The 25,836-nt window shown below is 39.8% G+C and overlaps 1 protein-coding gene across 2 annotated transcripts in view; it reads right to left on the minus strand.

The window, feature by feature from the left end:
• Positions 1-25,836, minus strand: part of PTPRG (protein tyrosine phosphatase receptor type G) — a 402,421-nt gene that overhangs the window by 231,444 nt on the left and 145,141 nt on the right. The window contains exon 1 of one of the 2 annotated variants that reach the window (XM_048069739.2): positions 13,699-13,818. The exons of the other annotated variant lie outside the window; for it this stretch is intronic. The gene's annotated coding sequence lies outside the window, so the exon portion shown is untranslated. Of the gene's footprint in view, positions 1-13,698; positions 13,819-25,836 lie in introns of those variants that run through there. 2 annotated transcript variants of the gene reach the window in all.

The raw sequence follows: 25,836 nt of genomic DNA on the forward strand, positions 1-25,836 counted from the left end.
AAAATGAGCAATGCAGGAATGGGTAGATCTCAAAAACTACTCTGACTTAGGCAAAGCTGAAGGAGATTATTTGCATTACTGGGATCACAGACTGACTGTGACCTGTGATGAAAAGACCTATAGAAACAGGTATAAATTTTGTGCGCTTTCTCTGAAAGAATACAACAGTTGCACATGCCTTTGATTCCTTAATTGCTCAAGGCTACGTATAGAATTCAGCCCTTCTGTAACTATTAGTAAATAAGATAATTGTACTGTATATTAATGCAATCTGCTGGAAGTAGAACCTTCCAAAAATATTTCACTACTAACAAACAAGATATTAACTTCACATCACTGAAGTTAATTGGATATTCAGCTCATCTCTTAAAAAAAGCAAAAGCTTGAGATGAAAAACAATACATTTATTTTTTAAACAAAGATGTTAGTACAATGCTCTTAGTAGTGGGTAAATATTTAATGGCTAAGTTCTTAATGTTCACATTTAACTATGTAAGAAGCCTATTCAGTATTTTTAGGAAGAAATAATATTTAACAGAGCCAACTAATTTACTACTTGTTGCAGAGAGGTTTAGTGTGACAGACTGGAACAAAATGAACAAATAGATATACATGACATGGAAATTTTGGGATTGTATTTCCAACTGCTGCTCTCTGTAATCTCTTGATTATGGAAAGAAGGGAAGATGTGCATTTCTTGTACCAACACTGGGAGTGGAGGTTTGCCTTTTGTGCTGCTTAATCTTAAATCAAATCTGAAATCATTTTTAACTTAAACTTACCTGAAGATGTATTATTAGCAAAGACTTTCATTTAAACTGGTACATCAACCAAATCACTCTCCGTCAGTTTTACCATGTGAAAAAAATATAGTCTCCAATACGTATAAAATATACTTAATGTTTCTGAGAAACCATCATCTAAAAGCTCACCTGCCCTGCGTTTCTCTTAATGGGTTTATCAATTTTTAGAACACCCAGGGTATAGTAATATTTAATACTATGTACTAAATGTTAACCAACATTTAAAAGCAATAAAAAAAATGCCAAGAGACAGTTTAAGATTTCAAGATGCCAAGCTTGTCCAGTCAGCTAATCATCTCACAGCACAAGAAAAACAACAGGAAAACAGCTACAGCACTGGGACTTGGTGATTAATTTAACTCTTCCAGGTAAGCACTTCAGGAGGAAAGTCTGAAGGCACAATTAAGGGATGCTGAAACAGAATTTCCAAAGAGTCCTTGCTGTGAGATGATGCCAGATCCAAAAGCTTTTAGTTCCCTCTCCACTAAGGCAGAAGCAATTTCCTTTGATTACGGACTCTGTCAGCCCCTTAGGTCAAGATGAAAAATCTTGATTTTTTTTTTTTCCTGGGTGAATCTGACACGCCAATCACACAGTCAGCCTCAGTGGAGCAAGATTTGGCAACGAACAGACAAATAGGCAGACACAGCTGGGCAGAAACTCTTCAAAGGCAGGGTGTAGAGACAGTCCGTCCACTCTGACCCTGACCATGCCTGTACAGCCCCTTAACAAACCATCACGACATTTCCCAAGCCATTGGCAGGGAATTAATAAAAAAAAATAAAGTGTTGTATAAAGCCTGGGCAGGATTCAGTCTCCTCAGCTGGGAAGATAGCATCATGTTGATATCTCTAAACATTAGAGGAGGAAAGATAGGGATGTAACAGGTGGCTTTATGGCATCCTGCCCCTTTATGGAGGAGGAACATCCACCTCCTGCTCCTCCTTCACTGCTGTAGCCATAGGTGCACTCTGGTGCCAAGTGAAGAGCAGGGCAAAGCCACCGATGATTTGGGCAATTCCCTTCGTTCCCCTCTCGCCGCTGCCAAGCTAGCCATCACCCCATTACCAATCCCAACAGTCACACCCCAAATCAGGCCCACGGCCCCTCCATGCGCCTGTCCGGCCTAGCGCAGGCGGCCTTCAAGCCTGCCCCGTGGGGAGGAAGGTGGCTCTGGGGTGGCCAAACTCACCTTCAGGCATCATTTGCCATCTACGCAAGGCCGGAAGGTAGCATGCCCCTATGTGGGGTTATAAAATTGGGTTTTTATCTGAATCTGCAGGGATTTCCATCTATACCTGCACAGTCTATTTGCCCTAATTGCAGCTCTGACTCGGAGAGACTCCAGCATTTTTCAATTTAAGCCAAACTTTTAACGTGGTTTGAATGTATCTAAATGCATTCAGGAATGTAATGAAGTCCCACTTCCCCCAGAAGTCTGTGTCTATTGCCCCTAAATAGTTCAGCTGAGGATTTATTTGAATTTATAGGCAGCAACCAAGTCATATATTGCTTTCTTAAATGCCTTATATAAGCAAAAATGCGTAACTGAGACATGAGGAGTTCAGCATAATAGTGAACCAATGCTTCATAAAAAGCAATAATTTTATAAAGCATCTTTTTAAAAAGAAGTTTTTAAAATAAAATACACTTCATCTCCGCCCTCCCCCCCCCCCAATAACTGAACATGATCAAAACCGACTATACCAATTCCCCAAACTGCTGTATTTCTCCCAAAGCAGTGTTTGGCCATCCCTCTACCTTGCTGTGTAACCCCATGCTCATTACGGACCTGCCACTAGAAAGAACTGAAAGCGTCACAGATTCCAGAACTTAAAAGTTAAGAAATGTACTGTGTGATTTTCTGCCAACAAGGCAACACCAACACGTTAATTCCTCTACCAAGATGAGGTCAGCTTTTGAAACACATTTTACATTTTCTAGGCTTCGGACTTTCCTTGAGAAAATGCAAGGTTATGTACTGTGGTTCGATTTACAAAATTAGCTGCTGATCGTTGTTTATTTACACTGTATTGAGATTCAGACTATTTGATGACTCGCATCTATGAATCTGAAAGGAAGAGGAAGCCATAGAAAATACTTTAACATCTACAAAAAAGTAACAAAATACACAAACTTCTGATAACTTTCCAAGGTCCTGATAACTTGCAAACACGAAAGACTTGGGGACGGTGTGGGAAATTAAATGAGACATTTAACTTTACCAGACTTGCCAAGATGACTTGACTTTACGTAATATTTTCCAGTGCTGATTTTACTTCATGCACCCGGATGCATACACTTTTCCTAAAAAATACAATCCTAATAACTCAGATAACAGCTTTTAATTTTTTTAAACACACACATGGACATAAGCATGTTCCAGTAAGGGCTTCTTCCCCTCTACAACATCATGTCCGTAGGGGATTAAGATGCTCTTTATCAACAGTTGTTGATAATGATGCATCACCTATCAAGATAAAAGTCTGCATGCAATAGCATCTGTTACATTCCTTTGTTACGAAGCCGGTAACACAGTTTTTGAACACAACGAATTTGACTTTTAATTACCCTTTTACACTTCCTGTTCACTTATTAATCAGCATTAACACAATGGAAGGCCATTTAAAATATTAATATAAAACTAAGCCCTGTAATATTTCCACATGAACAAAATTTTTTTCATATAAAATTTTTGTTTTACGGCTTTTGAATCAAGTTATGACTTCTGCTTAACTTAAATAGCACAAGTTATCTTCTTTAATATGACACCTTTTAGAAACACATTCAGCAAGCAGATAACTATATACACAAATTAAGAAGCAGGGTATTAAAATCATGGCCTACATTATTCCCATTCTCTTTGTTCAATCTGAGTTCTCCAGTCACAATCACAGTAACTGAAGAATACACAAAGAGCTTTCCTTCTCCTTCCAATACCTGCTCAAACAAAGTAATGTTCCACAAACAGGTCAGGAAAAAGCAATGCCTTAAGAATAACTTTAAAAGCCCAAACATGTATTTCAACAATACGATGTTCTATAGCACTATGAGAAAAAAAGATTTGCTATGCCATTCCCTTCACACGCCTCCCAAGAGGGAACCATTCTCTTCTAGCACTCTGTTCAACCCCGTGCTCATGTGTCCGAAACCGTGTGACTTTTACCAAAGAGTTATGACTCAGGCTTGCTGTTACCAAGAGCACAGACACTAGCCTGAGAAGATAGCATAGTACAGCTTATTTTTTCACCACATCACCATATGCAAGTCTTTTTGAAACAATTACATAGACAAGACTTGCAGAGGCATACTAATGTTTAAATTTAAGGCTTAAAAATGTTCTAAGAAAAAGACTTATAACGACAAATACTTCCCACAAATGAAGCATTTTCCATGATGAAGTGCCAGACATTTGCCATGACGTTAGTGCTGTAATAATAATTGGGCATGAGTTACTCTGTTGAACGGGGAACTGGCCACTGAGGGAAATCAAGCCCCTACTCTCTTGAAGCCCAAACAGTAAGGGTACCCCACACCCAGGTGCAATGATGCTGCCTCCGCCTCATTTCACCGACAGCAAACTGGGCTCCAGCCCAGCTTTACCTGACCCAAGCTACCTCAGAGAGGCATCGACATCAACCAGCTAGGCTTCTTCCCAAACAGCCCAGGGAACCTAGAGAATATCAACTCTGGTCACCTTAGATACAAAAACGAAGAAAAAAAATAAATAGCGTTTCCATCATTTCCTCCTAATAGTACCACATGGTAACACAACCACATTGCAGTCAGCTCTAGGTACTGCAGTCGGCTATTTCAAACTCTGATTATGTCCAAGATCTTACATGGGACAGATTTAACCTTTGTCAGTCTTAAGCTCCTCGATGCATATGAAAAATCAACATAAAAGTTGAAACGATCAATAATTATATTCATTTTCCATGTACAAAAAAAGGTGGTGACAACACTCTTCCTACCCTCTTTTCTGTGCACAGCAATTCAGTCTATTGATAGCTCCTTGCCATTTGACAAAAAGCAAGTACATTCTAAAACTTATCCGAAGCACCTAATCCCCCAGTGATTTCATGAAGGAAAAAAAAAAAATGCATTCCACTGTTATCACACACCAGCCAGGGAATGCACAAAGGAAACATCTTCCACAAAAGCTGCTGAAAGAATTGCTACACCGCAGGGAGCACAGAGCCCACATCCACCAAAAGGACCTACCACGAACTGTGCAGCAAGACAAGCCTCAACACTGTAAACATGAAATATTCTGAATGTATATGAACCGGCTTTTATTAACGCAAAAAAAAAAAACACTATGAAAGCCATAACCATTAGTTTTCACTTTACCAAAAAACTCACAGCAGTTGCAACAGCAGAAATGTACATTTCTAAATGTTAGAGCATTACTGCTAAATTTCAATCACCAAATACAGCAACACTCTAATGTCCCTAGAACGATATCGACTTTTCATCAAAGCTAAAATGAGAAGGAATATTACTGTGAAATTATCAAAGGACATAATTTAAATGTGCACTGCAGGCATGTTTCCGAGCAAAGGGCCAGGCAGCTCCTACTCCTGTAGCAGAAATGAAAGCTAACGTTCTTGTGCAGTCCCTTGACTCTACAGAAGTGAGAGGCTACATAAAACAAGGATCAAAAACTTCATGCAAGTGAAGTGCTTTTAGTGAAAGAGACAAACATGCTAGAAAGGGGCAAGAGGGGATCATCTGCTGGGCTTCTTGATATGAAACAAAAATAAAGATATTTATTGTGAACAATTTGGGAATAATTGAGGAGAGCACAAGTAGGATTTCTTTGTTTTGTTTTGATTTCAGTACTATCAGGGATAATCAGTAAGGAGATAAAAGGGCTTTGTATTTAATACCATATTACTTCTTCCAGCACACAGCTATTTTCAAACAGTCTGTGGCTGCCTTCCATGATTCTCTAAGACTGCAACCTTCAGTATTCAAAATCTCTTTGCTAGAAACAAAATGATTAAAAAGTGTCAAAAAAGAACAGTGAAGAGGTCTCTAATTTCTGCTGTACCTTCTCAGTCAACCTCTCCACAGACTCCAGCTCCTGTATAAATCTCAAACAAATGTAATCCCTTTTGGAGTTCAGTGGCTCATGGCCAACACAGGCCACATTACCCAGCGAGTACGACAACAGACACATTCTTCACCCTCACAATACACTTAAACTTGGGCTCCCAGTAATTTGGCCAAAGGAAGGCTTGCATTCATCCAACTTCTCAAGCAACTCCTTGTCATTTTGGCACAAGCACTTTACAACTCAATTTACAAGAAAAGTGGCAATTTAGTTCCAGCTGCAAAGCTCCAAGAGTAATATTAGGAAAATAGGAACCATATTTCACCTTTTATTGGCAGGGTACACAAAGTACTTCATTAGTTTACTTAGCACCCAGGAACTGCATGCGTTTATTGACTGGTGCTTTGATCGAGCTTCCACTTACTTAGAAAAGGCCAGCCCCTCCATAGATCAGTTTTCTAGGACGGACCAAAACTCTGCACGTAAACGAACAAATAAAAGCCCAGGAAACTCAAATGAAGAAAACAAACAAACAAACAAAAACAGACAATCACTTATTTACACTTAATTAAGCATAAAATAACTCCTCTCCTCCTTTGGGAAGGATATAGATAAAATATGAATGGAAATAAGAGTGGCTGAGTAATCACTGCAGTTCAAACAGCATTTCGCAAGCAAAACAAGTGCGATAAGATTCAGCAGCCTGTGGCAGACATTTGTTTGAGCTAACAACAAGATCGTACTTTCATACTTTTGGCCATCTCTGTAGTCCGAGGCAAACCGCCAGCTCCTACTCTCTACTGTCAACCCCCAGACCTAATGGAGATGAAAGGCAAAATATAGCTCAGCTCCAACTGCATTATTGATTCCAGCAGGGCCAGATTCGGGCTGACAGGGCTGAGGTCATAATTTAGCCATTAGCACTAGGAACGGCAGGATTCGTCTACCCAGAACCACAGGACTATGGGCCATGCTCTCCCTTTTATGTCTAATCAATATTATATTTTGCAGATGTCTCACTGGGCTAATGGAAGAGCGGCCGCAGCACTGGCTTTACAAACAGCTCTAGCAGAAGGCAAAATACCAGAGCCTCCTCGTAGACCATCCCATCATAAACCTCAGCCCACCTCTGTTTTTCTGCTACAATCTCTCTGCCATATTCAACCCCATCTTCTCTTTACAACAATCCAAAAAGATCATACGATACATAAAAAAAAAAAAGATTGTACTGATAAGAACAGCTCTACCTACACCTTGGGATTCTCATACTTCTGCCATGCTGCAGGCAACTTCTCGTATCTAAACATGAAAAATCCCAGACAAAAAAACACTATAACCCAAAATAAGCTTTATTGCTACACAACATCACAACATTTGGGGGACAAGTACAATTTAATCACACGGTCCCGCAACTTCCCACTCTTGTGGAAGCCAGGCCTGCGCTCAGACCTGTTCCACTGCCGGCCCACAGCAGGCCCTTTCAGGTGGGCATGCCTAGATGCAAGCTACTGAAAAATATTTCCTTCCCACAGGAATAGAAATTCCTCACTGGGATCTAGACTGGAGGTGGACAGCCTCATGGGACAAGCACTCTGGGTGCTCGGCCCTGCCCTTGGCCCTGGGCTTCTCCGGGGCCTGCTCAGCAGACAACGCGCACCGAGCCGGACCGAGGGGGGGAAGCTGAGTGTGCCACTTCCACAACGCGTGTGACGATCCCTGGTTTTAAATACCCACTTAGGAGGAAAGCCTTATCTTCTTCACAGCTCCTCAGCTCACCGTAGCTTCCAACTTAACTTTGCAATTTTCTTCTCTAATTTCTCTGAGGACCTTGCACTTCTCCCACCAGCCTTTTTAGATTCAGTGTGCTTCACTGACTAAATCAGAGGCCATAAGCAGGTAGAAATGAAGATTTTAATTATCTGTGCCTCTAGTTTTTGTTTTGCCTTTAAAATAACAACATAGAGTGACCAGCATTATCCTGACTTCAAACCGGCTGCTGTACTTCATTGCTCTTAATTATTTGATGAGGAGGAAGAGATCTCTAAATGGCTGTTACCAAGATCCTTAACAAATAATATACGGTAGGATTTTATTAAACGCTGAAATATTTAGTTGAATTCAGTGATTCAGACAAATCTAGAGAATATAAATTCAGAGCAGTAACTTTATATATTAAACAGCTGCCTTAAGGCTCCAATTTATTTAAAAATAGATTTTATTGATTTTTTTTTGCACATTTTGGAATTAAATGTTACTGTCAGCTCCACATATGCTCATCTCTGTAAAGGTTTCTTATGAACTATGATATCAACTTAAATTCTAATCTATTTGCATTAAATTGGTACAAACCCTGGTGGGGAAAGTCTTACGGTGAATGAACTTAAATCTGTTCCCACTTAATGTAAGTTGCAACATTATAACCTACTTTTAATTGAAATAAGCACACCCTAGGTAGGGCAGCATTAATTTATCAAAATAAATAAACGTTCATGTGGCATTTTGAGTTGATGCAACAGTGGTTAAAATAGGAAAAAAAAGTAGCAATAAATGGTCAGTTTTTCCCATGGAAGGAAGCTGACACTGAAGGGATTCTCAATCAAGACAGATGCTCAAATCTTAATTTAACTGGGAAAAGGAGTAAATATATAGATATATATTATTAAAATTATCTGTGAACCATTTAAAAATAAACAACTCATGATCAGCAGATCATGCCACCTTTATTGCACCAAAAATAAGAGTTATACAAGGTTCTCACAACACTGTGCAATAAATAGCAGATGAAATTCAATGACAATCAATGCCGAATCAACCCTAATTATATATACAATGATGGACTTGAAATTAGCTAGTAACATTCAGGGAAGACTTCAGAGTAATCACTCATGCTGGCAGCTCTCTGCGTGTCACCTCTGTGCTCCACAGCAGTTCTAAGGCAAACAAAGCCCAAGGAATTGCCACAAAAGTATTAGGGAAGAGCAAAACACTTTGTAATTGTCTTGGAAACTCATGTCCCAGAATGTTGGGAGTCCTTCTGTTCACTTGTCTCTGAAAGGACATAGAACAGTTAACAGAAAAGGCAGCAAGGGTGACCACAGATAAGCAATGGATTCTGTTTCAAAGAAAAAAAAAAAAGTCCAGACCTGTAAAAGAGATGATTCAGGGTAGAGAGAGAAGAATATACTACCAGTCCTTAAAAACCTGGAATTGCACAGGGAAGATGAACAGAGCTACCATTCATGCTTTCTGCCAATGCAAGAGCTATAGAGTACCAGGTGGAATTATGAGTCACTGGGTTTAAAAGAGACAAGAGGCGCTTCTTCCTTTTGTTTAATGCCACAGGACATTGAAGAAGCCAAAAATATTAAAACTTTGGGGAAAAAAACAATTAGACAAATGTATGGAAGAAAATTCAGTCGCAAGCTATTAAAAACAATTATGCAGATACAACTTCTGGTTCAAGAAGCCCCTTACACAGACCACTGCTGTCTGGCAGGGCAGGCTGCAGGAGCATCGCCGCCTTCTTATGCTTTCCTTCATCAGTAGTCTGTCCTATTGGGTCACCAAAAGATGCAAAATACTGGGCTAATCAGACCTTCAGCTTGACCTGTATGCCCATTTTAATATTTTCCTAAAGATGAAGCTAAGACTTATTTCATTGTTGTGCAATGGGATCACATACCAAATATACTTACATGCATAGCTTCATCACCTGCTTTGGAAAAAGCAGAAAATGTAAAAAGCCACTTTCAGGTAATGTATAATTCATGCAAATCTTGCCATCTAAGCTCTTTAGGCTTTTCTTAAATAAACAAATAATTCATCCTCCACATCCTTCTGCAGTCTGAAGCTAGTACTAATTATGTTGACATTCTGGTACAAGTCAGAGGCCCAGCTGAGCCCAGGGTTCCACTGTGTCCTGTGCAAATACAGGAAGAGACAGTTCTTGCCTCACAGAGTCTGCAAGCAGTATGAAAAACTGTATTGGGAGGATCACAGAGAGACTGGAAACAGAGACGAGGCAGCTCTCCCTCCTCTAAATCAGAGAATCGGGAACGGAGTTCAGGTGGTTTTTGTTTAGTTGGTTTGGTTTTATATTTTTTGTTTTGAAGTTGATGTCCATACATTTCTCCCAGGCTGTCTCAAAAAGCAACAGAACAGGAGCTAAGCATTTTTCCATATAGGCATACTAACTACCGTGGAGATGCATTTGAGAATTTCATGTAGATAATGTGCCACGTCTGAAGAAATTTGATCCACAGAAATATTTTTATTTATTTCACATATGTATAAACCATGGCGGACCCCAGCAGAAACCCTCACATATATTTCAGGCAATTTAAATGGAAACCATGTCCACTAGTCTTGGGCTAGCACTGTGAAATCTCAAGAGATAGGAAACACAAGTCGGTACGAAGAATTACAAGATGTATATGTAAAGACATCTGGTACAGCTTTCTGAAATTTCAGACTTCAGCACTGTTGGCAGTGAACACAGTACGTTTCTGCACTCAAGGGGTCTGATTCTTCACCGTTCTTATCATACAATCTCAACCGTCCAGAGACCATTACGCAGCACATGACAATGGAAGAGACACTGTCTGCTCTATAAATCTAAAAAGATCAGGTTTCAGAAAGGAATAAAATACCCAAGCACAAAGAAAAATGATAGGGTTCGCAGCAACGTCAGTTGTCATTTTTCAATGGGCTTTTTTCCTTCACATCAGCTTGCTATTTACATAGCCGTCCTACACCTTAAGCAGCGGGCAACGCACGTAAGGTCCCAATGGTGTAAAGGAGCATGCGATTCTGCCAAGAACCAGCCTCAAACTCTGCAAACAAGATGGTTGGCTTTTGATATGTTTCAAACATTTTTGTTACAGCCTTTGACATCTAGTTTCAGTCTGCAAGTGATATGAAGCAGCACTGTTAGTATTCCAATCTGAAAAGGAGAAATATGAGATCCGTCAGGATGATGCAGTCTAGTATTGCTTTAATTTAGGTGACAATATGAATGAGTCACAGGTAATTGCCAGGTAACACGAGGAATACAATTACCCTCAGTCAACAGCACAGTCCCGCTGCCAGCCACGTACATCAGAAACAGTTTCTGCAGTGGTGGAAGGACTCAGAGAAGCAGAACAGAGATAATCAGAGTTAAGAATTCATAATAAACGTCCATTTAATATTGGGGAAAATATTTGATGAAAGGATTTAAATATTACAAATAAATCACAATAATATTCACTATTGAGGTTCCTATTCTCCTAATTAAAAGGAATAATTATTTTGCAACTATTACCAGCAAAAGCAAATACACACCCATAGAAAAATATTCTCTTACATTCTCAAGGCAGTACTAACTGCACAGTGCTTCTATCCCAGTTTGCTCTGAAAGATCTGCTAGATTGCAGATACATTTCTGAGCAAGGTGTGAAGTCCAGCTCCTAGTATCTGGTAGAAAGATGCATCAGTATGTCTTTAAATATTTAGTTTCCTGCCTAAAATTAATACTGGAACATCAAAAAGAACTCTGACACCTTCAGTGAAAATTCTCTCATACAAGAGTCCCAATTTTAAGAACAGAGATCTCAGGAACTACTTCTCTAACTTAATGAGCCTTGGCAGCCATTCAAATTAAACACTCCATTGTGCAAGGAGCTAATTATGCTGAGATTAAACCCAGAGAATGATAGGGACATTTACTGTACTTCTAGCAATTATAAGAGCTCTCGGTATTGGAGAATACAGCTTGTATTTCATAATTCTGAAAGATGTCCCTGCTAATCCAATAAAAAAATTGCATGTACACGCACACACATACAAGATTAATTTAATTTTAAAAACATTTTTCAACTGCTTCCATCACATATACATTCACAAAATTATTATTTGTTTTACCCTCTTTCTCCTACATCTGAACGTTCATCCTGTATCCCACATATTCATTGGTCATAATCTTCCACCATTTCTCTGATAGGCAATTAATGTTAAGTTATCTCCTTTCCTAGGAAGCCTTAAGTAATGACAGTAAAATATTTGCTCATTTAGTATTCTAATCAACTTTTCCAGTATCTTCACTGATAATGCCCCGTTCTTTCCCAGAAAGCCTCGTGGTCAGTTATCTTTTTCATTGCCACCCACAGACTGCAGTGACAATGCATGCCAATATATGGGGCTCTCCTTACTTGGCATACAGAGGCAAAAGCACTTCTGAAATTTCACGACTAAAATCTGTCACGGGATGATTTCCCATGTCCCCTTCACTATCGCCTACTCAGAAGAGGTTTGATTATGCACCATAAAACCCTCTAAATACCCGTAAGAGCCAGGGGAGGCTGAAGACAAGCGAATAGCAATGATCAGACTGCTTTATAGCCAGAGCTGTTGAGTGTCTCACAGGAACAGACCCTGCCACATAGAATTGGAAACTGGGCAGCAAAACTAACAGAAGTTGGATTGCCAGTGGACTTTGCACCTTGCAGTTAGCCTCACTGGTATCTAGCGATGTGGGTAATCTGATTTAAGGTTCCTCCCCCCAGAGCCAAGGCACTCACAACAGCTGCTTCTCCAGGGGATTCTCTGATGTCTAATGAGAACACAATCCCTGCGGCCTTTCTGGGAGAGGCATTAACAGAGTCACTTCTCTCTATCACGGCCCCTGTTTTCACGAGACTCATCACACTGATGTCCACCCACCTCCTAACCCCGCTTTCCCTGTCCCATCGCATTCAGGAGACTTGCCAGCAGACACAAAGATTTCTGGGAGGACAGACAGCTGGACAGAAATACCAGCCTGAAAAATTAAGCCACCTGATCCGTGCTCCAGGTTGGGAAATTGGTTAAAAGCAATTTTTCAAGTTTGCAGAAAAAAAAAAAACCAAGCCAGCAGGGGTACCTTGAGGAAACCTCTCCAAAAGTTTTGAGACAAAGCCCTTGCTCCTAGGAGATGGGGGGGCATTCATCCATAAATCCTGCAGTTGGTGGTGGTTTTTTTTTTGTATTTTTGTATTTTTTCTCTATCAATGTATTGTTTTGCTTAAAGATGGAAAGCATAAATGTGAAAGGTCTGACCTCACTGGGACCAAATGGGTGTGAATCAGGGCATAAATGAGCTGCATCTGCAAGTAATTATTACTTAGGCAAGTCTCTAGAGAGTTGGAGGCAAAGCAAGGTTGCTATTATTAAATGTAGCTTACTGTAAAACCAGATAAATCAGAAAGACAGTTACAGGTAATTATTAGTATGCTGTCATTGGTCAATCAACAAACTGCATTTAAGAAACTGTGATAAAGTGATTTCATAATTAATTGCTTATCACCAACACTTTAAGAGAGGAGAGTGGGGGTGAGCTAATTGTTTTAGTAAAAAAAAAAAAAGATAAACAAATTACAAGAGTCAAGAAGTAGAAAGCACAGCAATATATTGACTGAATGTAACTTCTAAGCTTGCACTTTGCTCCTTATACAGCTCTGTTTCTGTTGCAAAGCAAGCGGACGTAATGCAGTCACCAAATCTCATTCCATTTATGAGAAACATTTTCACACACTACCTTTCAGGAAGCAGTCTCTACGTTTTCCCTGTGGTGGTATTGTAACCAAAGGCCATTTAATGGTGCTTTTCTCACACCACCTCCCGCTAACCCTCGGCCCCAGTTCCCACATTTCTGCTGATGTGAGGCACTGGGCACAGGGCAGGGACAGCCAAACCCAGGCAGCACAGCCCTAAGCGTGGTACATTTCCCATTCTGGGGCTCTGCTACAGGGGGATCAGGAATCACACAAGCACCACGGAGCCTACTATGCTAAAGGACAACTTCATATATTAAGCTCATACCTTTTTAATTCTCAGAAGAGCCACATCCAAGTGGGTGTAGAGCCACCACTAATACCCCTTCTGCTCTGTCAACAGCCTTCTCAGACTACACTTTCAGACAGTTTGGTTGCTGTTGTAACCAGGATCTTATTAATACCACCTGAAAAGCTCTGGCCACAAAGCTGTCTCAGCTGAACGCACAGGTTTTGCTCGTTTCCCCTCTCCAAGCTTTTAAATGATTGCTTTCAAAATAAAAATAAATGAAAAATGAATAAACTTGATGAAGACAAGTATCTTCTGGTTAGTCTCACGCAACCTTTGTTACATTTAAAAAAGGCAACGACTGCAGAAAAACAAGTCTGAAGAACTTTCCTCTCAATCAGGCAGTCAAAAGCTTTCAAAAAGAAAAAAAAAAGAATTAATTTGGTTAATTAAAAATTTATAGAACTCTTACATGTCACCATTCTGTACAGTTGTTTCTCCTGCTGGGATACAATATCTATGTTTGAAAACCTTTACATAACTTCTGAATTTTTCCATTTAGCTCCAGTGAACTGATATAATCTATCCACACAGTCTTCTATGTCCCAGTGCACATACTTGTGGTGAACTGTGAAAGCTGCATGGGGATAGTTTTAAATTTTTATTTAATATTTCATCATGGCTTTGGTTGGTGTTTGCTTGTCCCCTCCAATCCCAGGTGTTGGCACATGGAAATTTTAACTTTTCAATTACCAGGAGATGTAATTTTCTGGCTTATTTTCCTCTGCAGCTGATATATTCTTTTCTAAATATATGCCAATAATTTTTCTATTCCCCATCCTTTCCCTAGGAAACTGATAGCCTTCTTGCATGGTAGTTTTAAAATAATAACATTTTATTTTTGCTACTAGGATAGACAGACAGATTGTAACATTCTTTTCTTCAAATGACTAATCTATGTTATTTGATAATTACCTAGTAAAATATAAGTAATTCTCCTATATCATTATGTGGATTTTCAAATAATTTATTTTGGTGGTTTTTTTCTAACGCGTCTGTCTTTGAAAAAAATTAAAGTAAAACATCTATGTGCTATCAAAACCATAAGCCAATAAAACTCATCTCTCCATCCATTCTCCAGTCTGCTGTAATTGAAGCACAGTTTCCCAGATTAATAGATGCAATATCACTATTTAATCCTCTCCTCAGTGACAGGGTATAATGATCTGATGAACATGCTACTTAATGGACTACTTCAAAGTATTCAAATACCATGGTGATGAACATAGGCTAGAAAACTACAGAAAATATACTAGAACAGAATAAGAATTAAGAAATAAATCTGCACATAAGGAACAAGATTTATTCAGAGACGTATGGGGCTTTTTCCTTCCCATAAGCTTTTCCAGTTTTAAGTCCTTTATTAATATTTTTCTTGTTCCCATAGCTTCACATGAATGCACTGGAATTGTATGAGGAATAATCTAAATTATCTTGCAGAGCGAGGTTGATGTCTCCCACAAATTAATATTAGCTCAGTAACTTGGCAGATTGTGTGTATAAATCACCAAAGATACATGGTGCCTCCCTGTTTCAGTATAAATATAATTTACCATGAATTTATTACTTATATTAAAATGCACCATCACACTGTAGCAATTATTTATTTGTTTTTAATTTCAATAGGGCAGAAATTAATTTGCCAGCTGTACAGGCTCCTTGAGCGATAGCTGGCCAGGGGGCTGCAGGAGCTCCTGGAAGACGTCTTCCTTCAGCCCACCCGAGCCCTGGTTCTAGGGCCTCTCCACTGGTGTACAGCTCCCAAACACAACGGGTGCCCAGCTTCTGCTCGAGCCACACTCACCGTCTTCAACCCGCAAATATCACAGCATCTGGGGGCTTATCAGATGAACAGAGAGCCATTAACGTCAGCACGAACCTGCATTTATACTGGAGCTTCACCAATGCAGAACGATGTTCAAGGACAACAATTTCACGTGCCACTTTCTTTTTTTTTTAAAAAAAAAAAAGAAAGTTGTATACTGTTTCAAAAAATAATTGTTAGAATCAGCACATAGGTGTCCTAAACTATACCCGAGCTGCAGTATTCTTTTCAGGGTGGAAAGAATCGCTGCCTTGCTCAGCCCGGGGACGCCTGACAAGGCAGGCATTGAGCACATCGAGGTTAGGGGCACGGACAGGTACCATGAGCTCTGATTCAGCCAAATGCAAGCACAACCAGTGTTCACGTGGAAGTAATCAGGCATCTGCTCAAATGTCTTTCCAGAGCTTTCTGGTTCCCTCAGACTTGCAAAGGTCTTCAGAGACACAAGGTCACAGCTTTGGCCTCTATTTCGAGGACTCTTCATTCCCCGAGCAAAAGCAAACTGCTGATTTCTTGGGGAAAAAAAGGACTATGCTAGAAAACATCTCCTGCAAACTGTTAGTTTTGTACATTGTCAAATTACTAAATTTGCAGGCAATTAACACCTAGAAAACTATCTAAAGAAGCAAATTTAATAAACACAGAAAAACCACCACTGCTGGAAATGGGTATTTTGCAGGCAAAACTGCTACCTAAAAAGACTAAAAATGTTCTCTCAGGAACAAATGCTCTATGAAGTGGTAAGTTTTTCCTGGAGAACTGTTCTAACCCGAATCATTTTGATGCATTTTGGAACATAATATATACATGCAGGTCAAACTTAAAGAACGAGAGACCTCTTTGAAAAGCAGTGGTTTTGACAGAGACTTCGGGTCACATGAATTCCCAGCACGATGCTGTAGCCAGACACTGACAAATTCTTTGGAGATATAAGCAGCCAGCTATCATTTAGGATGAAAACAGTGTTTTGACTGTTCAACATATGTATGAGATTATTGCCAGGCTATTGTTACTATCCCGCTATGCAAACCTTTTTTAAAAAGGAAATTGAAAAAGAAGACATTTCAGAAAAAGCAGCATTGCATTAATGAATTGGGGTCAAGAAAATACAGATTTCTTACAAAGCAGGTAGGACTTTGCCCCTGTTGCCTTCCAGGATCCTAATTATCTTCTAATTTCTATCCTAGACTTGATGAGTCATTTTTTGGTTTAACTCGATTCATCTAGGATCAATGCTAAGAACACAGGGCGGAGACAGCTGCAGCCTAGCAAAGACATCAAATCCAGTGGCTGGAATGTGAAGTTGTATCATTTAGGGGCAGAAACCAGCACTGACCTAGCAGAAGGGGAATGAACCACTGCAACATCACATACAAGGCTAACATGGAGCTATTGTGAAGTCAGTCTGCAGATAAAAAACTGTGTTTATGCAAAGGACAAATGTCAGAAATGAATTCTTGGCTCAGAAATCACTGGGTAATGCCTATCCTACAAAGTGAATCAGACTGCGCAATGCTTCCAGTATCCCTAGAATTTATACTAACAGGAAGATCACAGAATCACGGCTCGGGTTGGAAGGGACCATAAAGAGCACCCTGTTCCCAACCCCTGCCGTGGGCAGGGATGCCACCCACCAGAGCACGATCCCAGAGCCCCATCCTGCCTGGCCTTAAATGCTTCCAGGGATGGGGCATCCACAGCTTTTCCAGGCAGCCTGTGCCAGTAAATAGTAAGATTGTGCAGATACAGGCATCCAGCCCCTTGTGCAACAACCACATGGAACCATCTACTCAGGATTAACTAACCTGCCACCAAAAAAAAAGCTTTTTTTAAAAAAAAAGCGACACAGCTTACGGCTTGGCATTCGTACCTATGTGGATCCTGACACCTATACCCAAGTCAAAAGTATGCTTAAGTCAAAATTATTTTATCTAAAGAAAAAACAAACAAAACAATAGCAACAACAAAGCAAACAAACAAACAAACAAACCAACAAACAAAAACACCCACCATGGATATAAGATTGAACTTCTTGGAAGCACTGCAGAATTCTGATGTAAACCAAACCTCCAAAACATTACTGTTCTAGAGAGGGAAACAGTGAATTACCAACATCCTTACATCTCAATCAAGTACCGAGTTAACTTTGTTTTTAATTACTGATGAGATTAAGACCATCAGGACTGATTTAATATACAAACAGTGCAGAATCCCTTCAGGTTTTGATTGTTCCTGTATAAAATTATAAAAGGACATACAAAATAAAGTCTTTACACCCAGACACTAATCAAAAACAGATGAGAGTTTATGTAATGAAAATCAAATCATTATAAACATTTTGTAAACCACAGCTCATAAGAAAAACTTTTTTTTCTTTTACACGTTCCCAATCAGCTCGTCAGTATACGCGCACACACTGCGCAGTGCAGGGCTCCTACCCAAGCGCTGCCGGCTGTCTTAGCTTCTGGTTCAGCCTCTATTTAACTAAAAGGAGATACCCATCAATTTCAGCAGACACTGTATCACTTCCCATGTGTCTTATCCTTACATACTTCACTTATAAAATATCCACCGCTTTCCCCCTGACAAGCTCAGAGGACTTCTCAGAGATAAGTGAGAATCCATTTTACTGATAGGAGAACCAAGACAGGGAGCAGGGAAGAGACTCGAGGTCCAGGTCCCAGCGCGGGAAGGAACCTTACCCCTACGGGCAACTGCGCCTCCACTGAAACAGGGCCGAGCACAGGGCACCAAAGCCTGGCCCTCGATCCATTGACTCAGGTTAAACACTCTTCTATTATACTTTTAAAATAGAAAAGCATGAGCAAAAAAAAAATTATGTAAGGAGATTGGAAAAATATTTTCAAGTCATCGCTCTTAAAGTTGCCGGTTTAGAACAGTATATAGGTGATCTGTAATATGTATCACCAATGAATGAACAGGGATAACCTGTAACCTAAAGCATTCAAGTTAGAAACCTTCACTCAGTTCGCAACAGGACTATTCTGGTATGGCTACATCTTCATGGTACTTTCTCAACATAATCTTCACTTTTGAAAAAACATATATATATACTCACTGTTCCAGGAACTAAAAACCTAAAAAACAAAACCAACAACACACCAAAAAAGATAAAAACAACAAGGCTTTCTAACTACAGAGGTGACAAAAGGCAGCTATCTTATCATTAACCTCATCCTTTCCTACCTCGTAGAATGTATTTGAAGAATCAGCATTTTAGCCAAGTTTATTAATAGAATAAAAACATGCTTTGCAATTTGTTTTTTATTTTAGTAACTAAAACACATAATTATACTAATTTACTTGCAAAAATGGAAATCGTAGTGGTTTCCAAATCCTTTGCTTATTAAAAATACCATAATCACTTCACAGCTTTAGAGTCATTTTGTTATAAATAACTGTGTTTAATTTATTTGGTAGATATACAGGCAATGATAAACCGCTTAAATATAGCCATGGGTATAAGGTTATAAAAAGTTACTGTCAATAAAGTATCTGGAATATGATTCAATATGCAAAGTCATGCTATTTGCAAACAGACAGAGGGCAGAGATTAAGCTGTACAGGCAGCCTGGCATATAATTTATCAGTGATTCAACAGCAAATGCTTGATGTGGAATATGGGTGGAAATACAGGCAATTACTTCTTGTGTTCAGTGTCTACATGAAGGTGAAGTCAGAGCAATAGTGTTGTGTCCTATTGCAGAAACATAAGATGTGCTTTCATGAAAATGTTCAGAGACATCAAAATCGCTTTTTGCCAGCCCGTATATATTTGGTAAATTAAAATAATGATAACCCCAAGTTTTATTTCCAGTAACAGATGCAGCCTGAGGGCAACAGTACAAGTTGTCTTCCGTCTTACTACGGCATTTACCAGTCTCCGTGCTGATCTCCATCTGCTTGGCCCTTCCAGTAAGGCTCTCTTTAGGTTTTAATTTGTGCCTTTCAGTCAAGCTTCTCACAAGCCGGCAAACAGACAAAGAAAATCCCCCACACTACCACTGGTTCAGGACCTGAGCAGTCCCACCAGGCAGCCACAGCGTGTGTGTCTGGATTAGATAACCCAGAGCTACGGGTTAATGAGGAGGCTCACGAGCCCAAGGACTTCACAAACAAGTGGTCCTAAATGGGAACTCACTCCCCAAGACGGAAAGGAGTTGGGAAGGGATACCTAGCTCCGTTCTGCATTGAATTAGCTGAGGTAATGTCTCAAAGTGTTCCCTAATTCTTCTGTGCCAGGCACACAGCCATCCTTCGGTGCATCCATTAGCAAAAAGCACATCCAGAACCCAGGCACCATTGCTCATGGAGAGACAACCTAAGGACTTGGGAACACGAGAAATGTCCCTTTGGGTCCGACCAACAGTCCATGACTCTGCACCTTTTTTATTTGTGAAACTTCAGCTTCTGAGCACTAGTTTTCACTGTGCCTCCTACAGGTTAAAATACCTGCTGCTTTTGCTACCTGAGCCACATTCACGGAAAGTTAACGTCTGCTCCTTTGGAAAGGGGGCTAGAACAGCACCCTATTCACACACGTAAATGAAAACGTCTAACATCAAGGCTAAAATTAAACCACTGACAAAAAGACAAGAAATATGTGCTGTCCACACAAAGGAAAAATATTATCACAGCCTACTAGAATCATACTTTTAATTGCAAGAAGTTTGAAAACACCTTATCAATACATAACAGATCACGTTATGGTAGCACATTTCATACAACTCATATTTCTCTTCTCATAAGAAGACGATTCTGTCACAAACCTCTTTTGATCAGAGAACAATGGCTTCAACAGAAACATCTTCCAGGGCTGTTTGTCCATATAATTAGAAAACTTAACTCAATTTTCAGTCAGCTGCATTTAGGAACAAAACTTGTGTCCCTGTTCTACTAGTTAATGCCTCAGATTATCTTTGCAAAAATACTCTGAGCAAAGGTTGTTAATATATTAACCCACTCTGCAATATGTTATGCAATTGGTAACCCCAATGGTTTGGGGTATGGCATGATACCATTCATCGAAATCAGACGTAGAGACCTAGAGATAATTGGGATTGATTACAGTACTCAACAAAATACGAACAAAGTATGGTCAAAGAGGAAAGAAAAAAAAAAGAGCTTTTTCTGACTAGGCTATGAAGGCAGACAGAAGAGGAAAAAATATATTCTGGGTTGTGAAAGATCACATTTTTGTCTAAGAAGCATTTTCTGCTGCTACAATTGCACGACTCTCTCTGAGGTACAGCAGTATCATTTTGTACCTGTAACAGGGGTGCTATTTATTATATTTTATTGACTTGAATGTTATTTATTTTTACCCACACAGACTTTAAGCACAGCCAAGTCACTGCAGTGAGAAAAAAATATATATGTATATGCTGCTCCAGGTGATTCTCCAGGGTAAAGAACAGGTAACATTTAAGCGTATCAGCCATGCTCAATGGCCAAAGGAAGGTATCAAACAATGCAAGAAAGAGCGGGCCAGGACAAACTCCTGCACATGCTCTCTAATTTCAGTACCATTTTTAGAATAACCATCTACCCTATGATATCAACTAAAGGACTTATTCTACTGTACAGGAATTTAACTACATACACAGGTCTTTCAAATCTCTCTAGAACGGGCTAAGCTCAGTTTGACCTATGTTTGGTTAGGTCAAGAGAGTAACTTGTATGTCTTGAGCGTAAGGCAAGGATAATTATTTCTTATGAGCACTGTTTCTATCCAGATTCCCAAGAATCTGCACTTTTGTTAGACAAGCAATCAAAACCCACAGTTAAGCAGAACAGAGAATAAACCTGTCTCTAGCCAGCTTCAAACAGCTACAGAGCAACTCAGCGAGACCTGTCTATCACTGGGGGGAGTCCTTCCACACAGGTATAATCTTCCTTCTGTCAGTGTAAATTCTCAGATAGTAACACTTCAGCTAAACAGAAAAAAAAGGAGGATGTTCTGCATTATAAGAGACTTATGGCAGTTTAACTACAGCAGCATGATTAAGACCAGTAAACCTACATTCGTAATTTTGCTAGGCAGCTTCTGTCCCACTCCCATGCCCCAGGAGTAACACATGCTTGAAGGATGACCACAACCACGTGCAGAGTAACACAGTAACTAGTTACCAGGTTCCTTCAGCAAACCCAGACGCATCAGAAGTTTGTATTTTCAGGGACTGTTTAAGCAGAAACTTGAGCGAGGCACATAATCGGCATAAGGATTTCTTGAGTAAGTTGACCAGAAGCTATCATCCCCTTCTCCCCCCTTATCTGGCTTCTGAACAGAGCATTTTCCTCATGGAGAGCCAAACACCAGTGACCTATTTCTGACTTAAGATACCAGAGATACTAGACACATTTCATCCACGCCATATCACATAGAACATAGTCCGAAATGACAGAGATTGGGAAAGGAAACATAACTTAGGTTTCTAATGCTGGAATCAGACCAATGAACTTACTCCAGATTTATAGCAGCATAACTACAAATGAAATTGGACCGTTATCTCTGGTTTTATAGCCAGAGAGTGGTGTAGCAGGTACAGGGCCAGCTGCCACAGACTGTATTTGTTAGGGAGGGCTTATTTCCCCTCATAAACCATATGAACCAATTTCACTAGTCAGAAAATAATTATATGGGTTTGCATACTTCAAAAGCCTGTGGAAAAAATGATACGTTTGCTGTCAATTTAGAATGTGAGTCTATTGTTTTACTTTGTTTTGCTCAGAGTATAAAGCCATTACATGACTAAAATTAAATAAAACGGTTTCCTTGAGAGCTGTTTAAAATATTCTAATGTATTTGTCTTACAGCTTCATTAATCCATTTCTAATTCATTCTGCAGGTTTCCTCAACAGCTGTGCCTGATGTAAACTACAAATCTGGATAAAATTAAAGCTGCTATACCATTAAATCACTTTATTTTCAAAGACTTAAACAAAATCTTCTGCTGTTTCAAATCATAGTTACAGGTTATTCTACCTATAGGCAAGAAAAAGTATCTTTTTTTTGTAAGGGAAGAACAAACAAGCCCGAATACTAGAGTTTAAGAGTGAATTTAATTTGGTACCAAGTACAGGAAGTACTCTGTCCTACTATTCCATTTTTAGGTGGAGATCAGTATTCATTTTTAAGTTTCCATGTGCAGCATTGCAACACAACTGGAACTACCACTTTATTTTTATTTATAGTGTTGTAGCAGCTATGACAACCTGTAGTTTCTCTTAAAAAACACTAGATTTCAAAGAAAAGTGAAAAGTAGCTGTAAGTAACATTGCTTATGGCAAAGATGCTTTAACTGTAACAAACACCTATTCTTCTTTCTGCTTAAGTAAATAATAATAATAATAATTAATAATAATAATAATAATAATAATAATAATAGAGCCTTAGTAATGTAACATCTTCTAAATAAAAGGAAATGTTGACTTTCAAGCATTGGTGGTTATTCCCAACGCTGCAGTACCCACACTAGAAATCCACTTTGGGCTCACCATCCAATAGGGGTGCAAGTGCTCGAGTAATGAGTTCAGGTAGTTCATTATGAATTGTATCCCTGCACCCTTCAGGCTCTGCTGTAGTATTATTGTATGGCAGAGCTCCTTTCCGATTTAGGAAATGTTACACTAATTGAGTATGCAGGCACACGCTCTCCCCATCTCTGATTAATTAGCACCACTCAAGCTCTTCACATCAATCTTGTGAAAACCACTGTGACTGATCTTGTCTCACTTGGAGCTGAAAATTACTTTGCCAATAGCATAACATAATACTTCAGTATAAACAACAACAAAGACGGGGCTCTTTGGTGGCCCCATGATCGTTCCTTTTATGTTGCACATCTCTACGGTGCTTTTGAAGACAAAGGACAAGACTTTACAGACAAACGCAAGTCAGAAAAATTAAGATAGGATACTGAATGCCCTTTATTTTTACAGTGGTGTCTCTGATCAAAAGCAATGGCATTTTTTGCAATCCCTGTTTTGACAAGATCGCTTCAAAGGTCGCTACTGTCTCCCTCCCTTCTTTGGGAGGGAGTAAAGTCCCATTTAGAAAAGCATGCAGGAGCTTCAGGCATTCAAGAGTAACTCCTGGAGGATGACTGCTAATGCTTGACACAGCCAGACTACACAGCATGACCCAGAGCCACTCTGCTGTGTTTTCCTTTCTTAAACTTTGGGAAAAGACTTTCCCTTGCCCAGCAGCCATTTTGAACACACGCAAAGGAACAACATGAATTGCAAAATGTTTTTTCTCACATTGTCTTTTGCTACTGATGAGTCAAACGGTTGAGCCAAGAAATGTCAGCAAGATGGAGATGAAGGCTGATGATTTCAGGGCAGAAGTGAAGTTTTCAGGCAGAATTTCCCTGTTGGACCAGGCTGCTTTTATCACGTGTATCGCAACTCCCAGGCTAGCCTAAGGCTGAGCAGCTTGGCTCCCAGCGTTCCCAGCTCCCAGCCCCATTGTTTTACACATTCAGCCTTCTCTCATCAGCCCAGATTTCACAGGCCATATTGTCTTGCTCTGAATTCACTTACTAGTTTTAACCCAGAATTTACTAAGCTCCTTAAGCTGTATGTTTCTGAACAAACCCGCAAGAAAGGTTTTGCAGCTAATACCAGCCTTTCTCTAATCTCTTCAGAGCAGTGCAGCCTTCCAGCTGAGTGTCCTTCTATTATATAGGCTTGTGCTCTAGGATATAAAATACAACAATTCAAAGGAGACGAGAACTACCCCAGTTCTTTCACCACCACATTTTAGCAGCACTAACAGGAGTTGCTGCATGGCTCCCTGCACGAGGAGACGTGAAGGTACAGTCAACCAGTGGGAGCAACAGCAGTCCTTGCTGGTTCACGAGCACCAGGTTATTTCTGCGCCTGCAAGCCCTCTCCCTCCCCTTGGTCCCGGTGGGAAGCAGCTCATGCAGCAGAGAGGACGTGCACTCTGCCTGCAGCGCTGCAAAAACAGAGCTCCCTCCCGAAGAGGTGGCCAGATCTCAGCAGCAAGGTTGTCGCTGTGATCCTATTTGTGCTTGTTTTGGCTGCCTCTCTTGCCAAGAAGTCGAAGGAAAAGTCCTACGTACCTTTTATGGTTGTAGAAACAGGGTGAGAAACAGATTTCCCATTAAGTTGACACTGAAAAGATTTTAAAACCAGCCATTACCAAAAGGTTTACAAAGGCTGAGATTTTAAAAGTGTCCTGAGGGAAGCAAAGAACCTCTCAGAAATTAATGGGAATTAAATGTCCAAAAGCCATGGGCAATTCTGAAAATCCTATCCAAGTATCTAATACTTCTATCTGCCAGAGACACTAACATTTAAAACAAAAGTGATTTTATCACTGGCTAAGAATCAGTTTAAGTAAAAGAATTATAAAATATTAAACCAATTAGTCTGTTTGACAACTTGACATTGATTCTTCCCAGATGATGAGAAGGCTGCAGTATGGCAGGAAATAGTACAGCCATGATATAAAATGAGAAGAAACTTCTAAGAAGTCTCTGAAATCTGTAGGTCAGAGCTCAGACCTATGTGTGATGAAATTGGCATTTCTTCGTATTCGGCAAGTATAATGTAGGTATTTATTACCTAAGCATAAGATTTATGATCCCCTTAACTACTTGTTAACTTACTTGGACATGCTTAGGTTTTATAAATGGCGTGATAGCTAATCACTTTTCTGGTGCTTCTATCTTCTTTTCTGTCACCTAAAACAAAGGTCTTGTATTTGCAGTAAGGATCTTTTAAAGTAGCACATAATAACCTTTCTTACAGCCTTTTCTTATATAACCAGCTCCAGCAGATTACTCACCCAAGGAAGAGAAACTTGTTCAGCTTGTATAAAACCAAGCCACGCCAATTTGAGTGGTACAGGAAATTTAAATTTAAGCTTCATTTTACATGGGAGAAGAAAAACACAACACAACATTTCAGAGCTATATAAAAGGTCACATCGGTAAACAACAGGGACCCAGAGACACAACTGTTAAGTGTTCCCTATGCAATATAGCGCATAGCATTTCTAAAAGAAAAGGAAAAATGGTGACATTAAGAAACACATTTCCTGCTACTTCAAACGCTGTGGTTAAAATCAGCCTTGCTTCCTTATTTGACCTACGAAATTAAGCTATGTGCATTCCAACCCACACACGCACATTTCCATACAGTCATGGTTTATACAAAAATGCCTCGTCTGCTGTTAGGAACGACTTGCCTACAATTGGTTTCATCGGGACCCGAAGCAGGATCATAACCAGCCCTGCCCG

Source organism: Anser cygnoides, chromosome 10 (assembly GCF_040182565.1).
Source record: "Anser cygnoides isolate HZ-2024a breed goose chromosome 10, Taihu_goose_T2T_genome, whole genome shotgun sequence".
Taxonomy (NCBI): domain Eukaryota; kingdom Metazoa; phylum Chordata; class Aves; order Anseriformes; family Anatidae; genus Anser; species Anser cygnoides.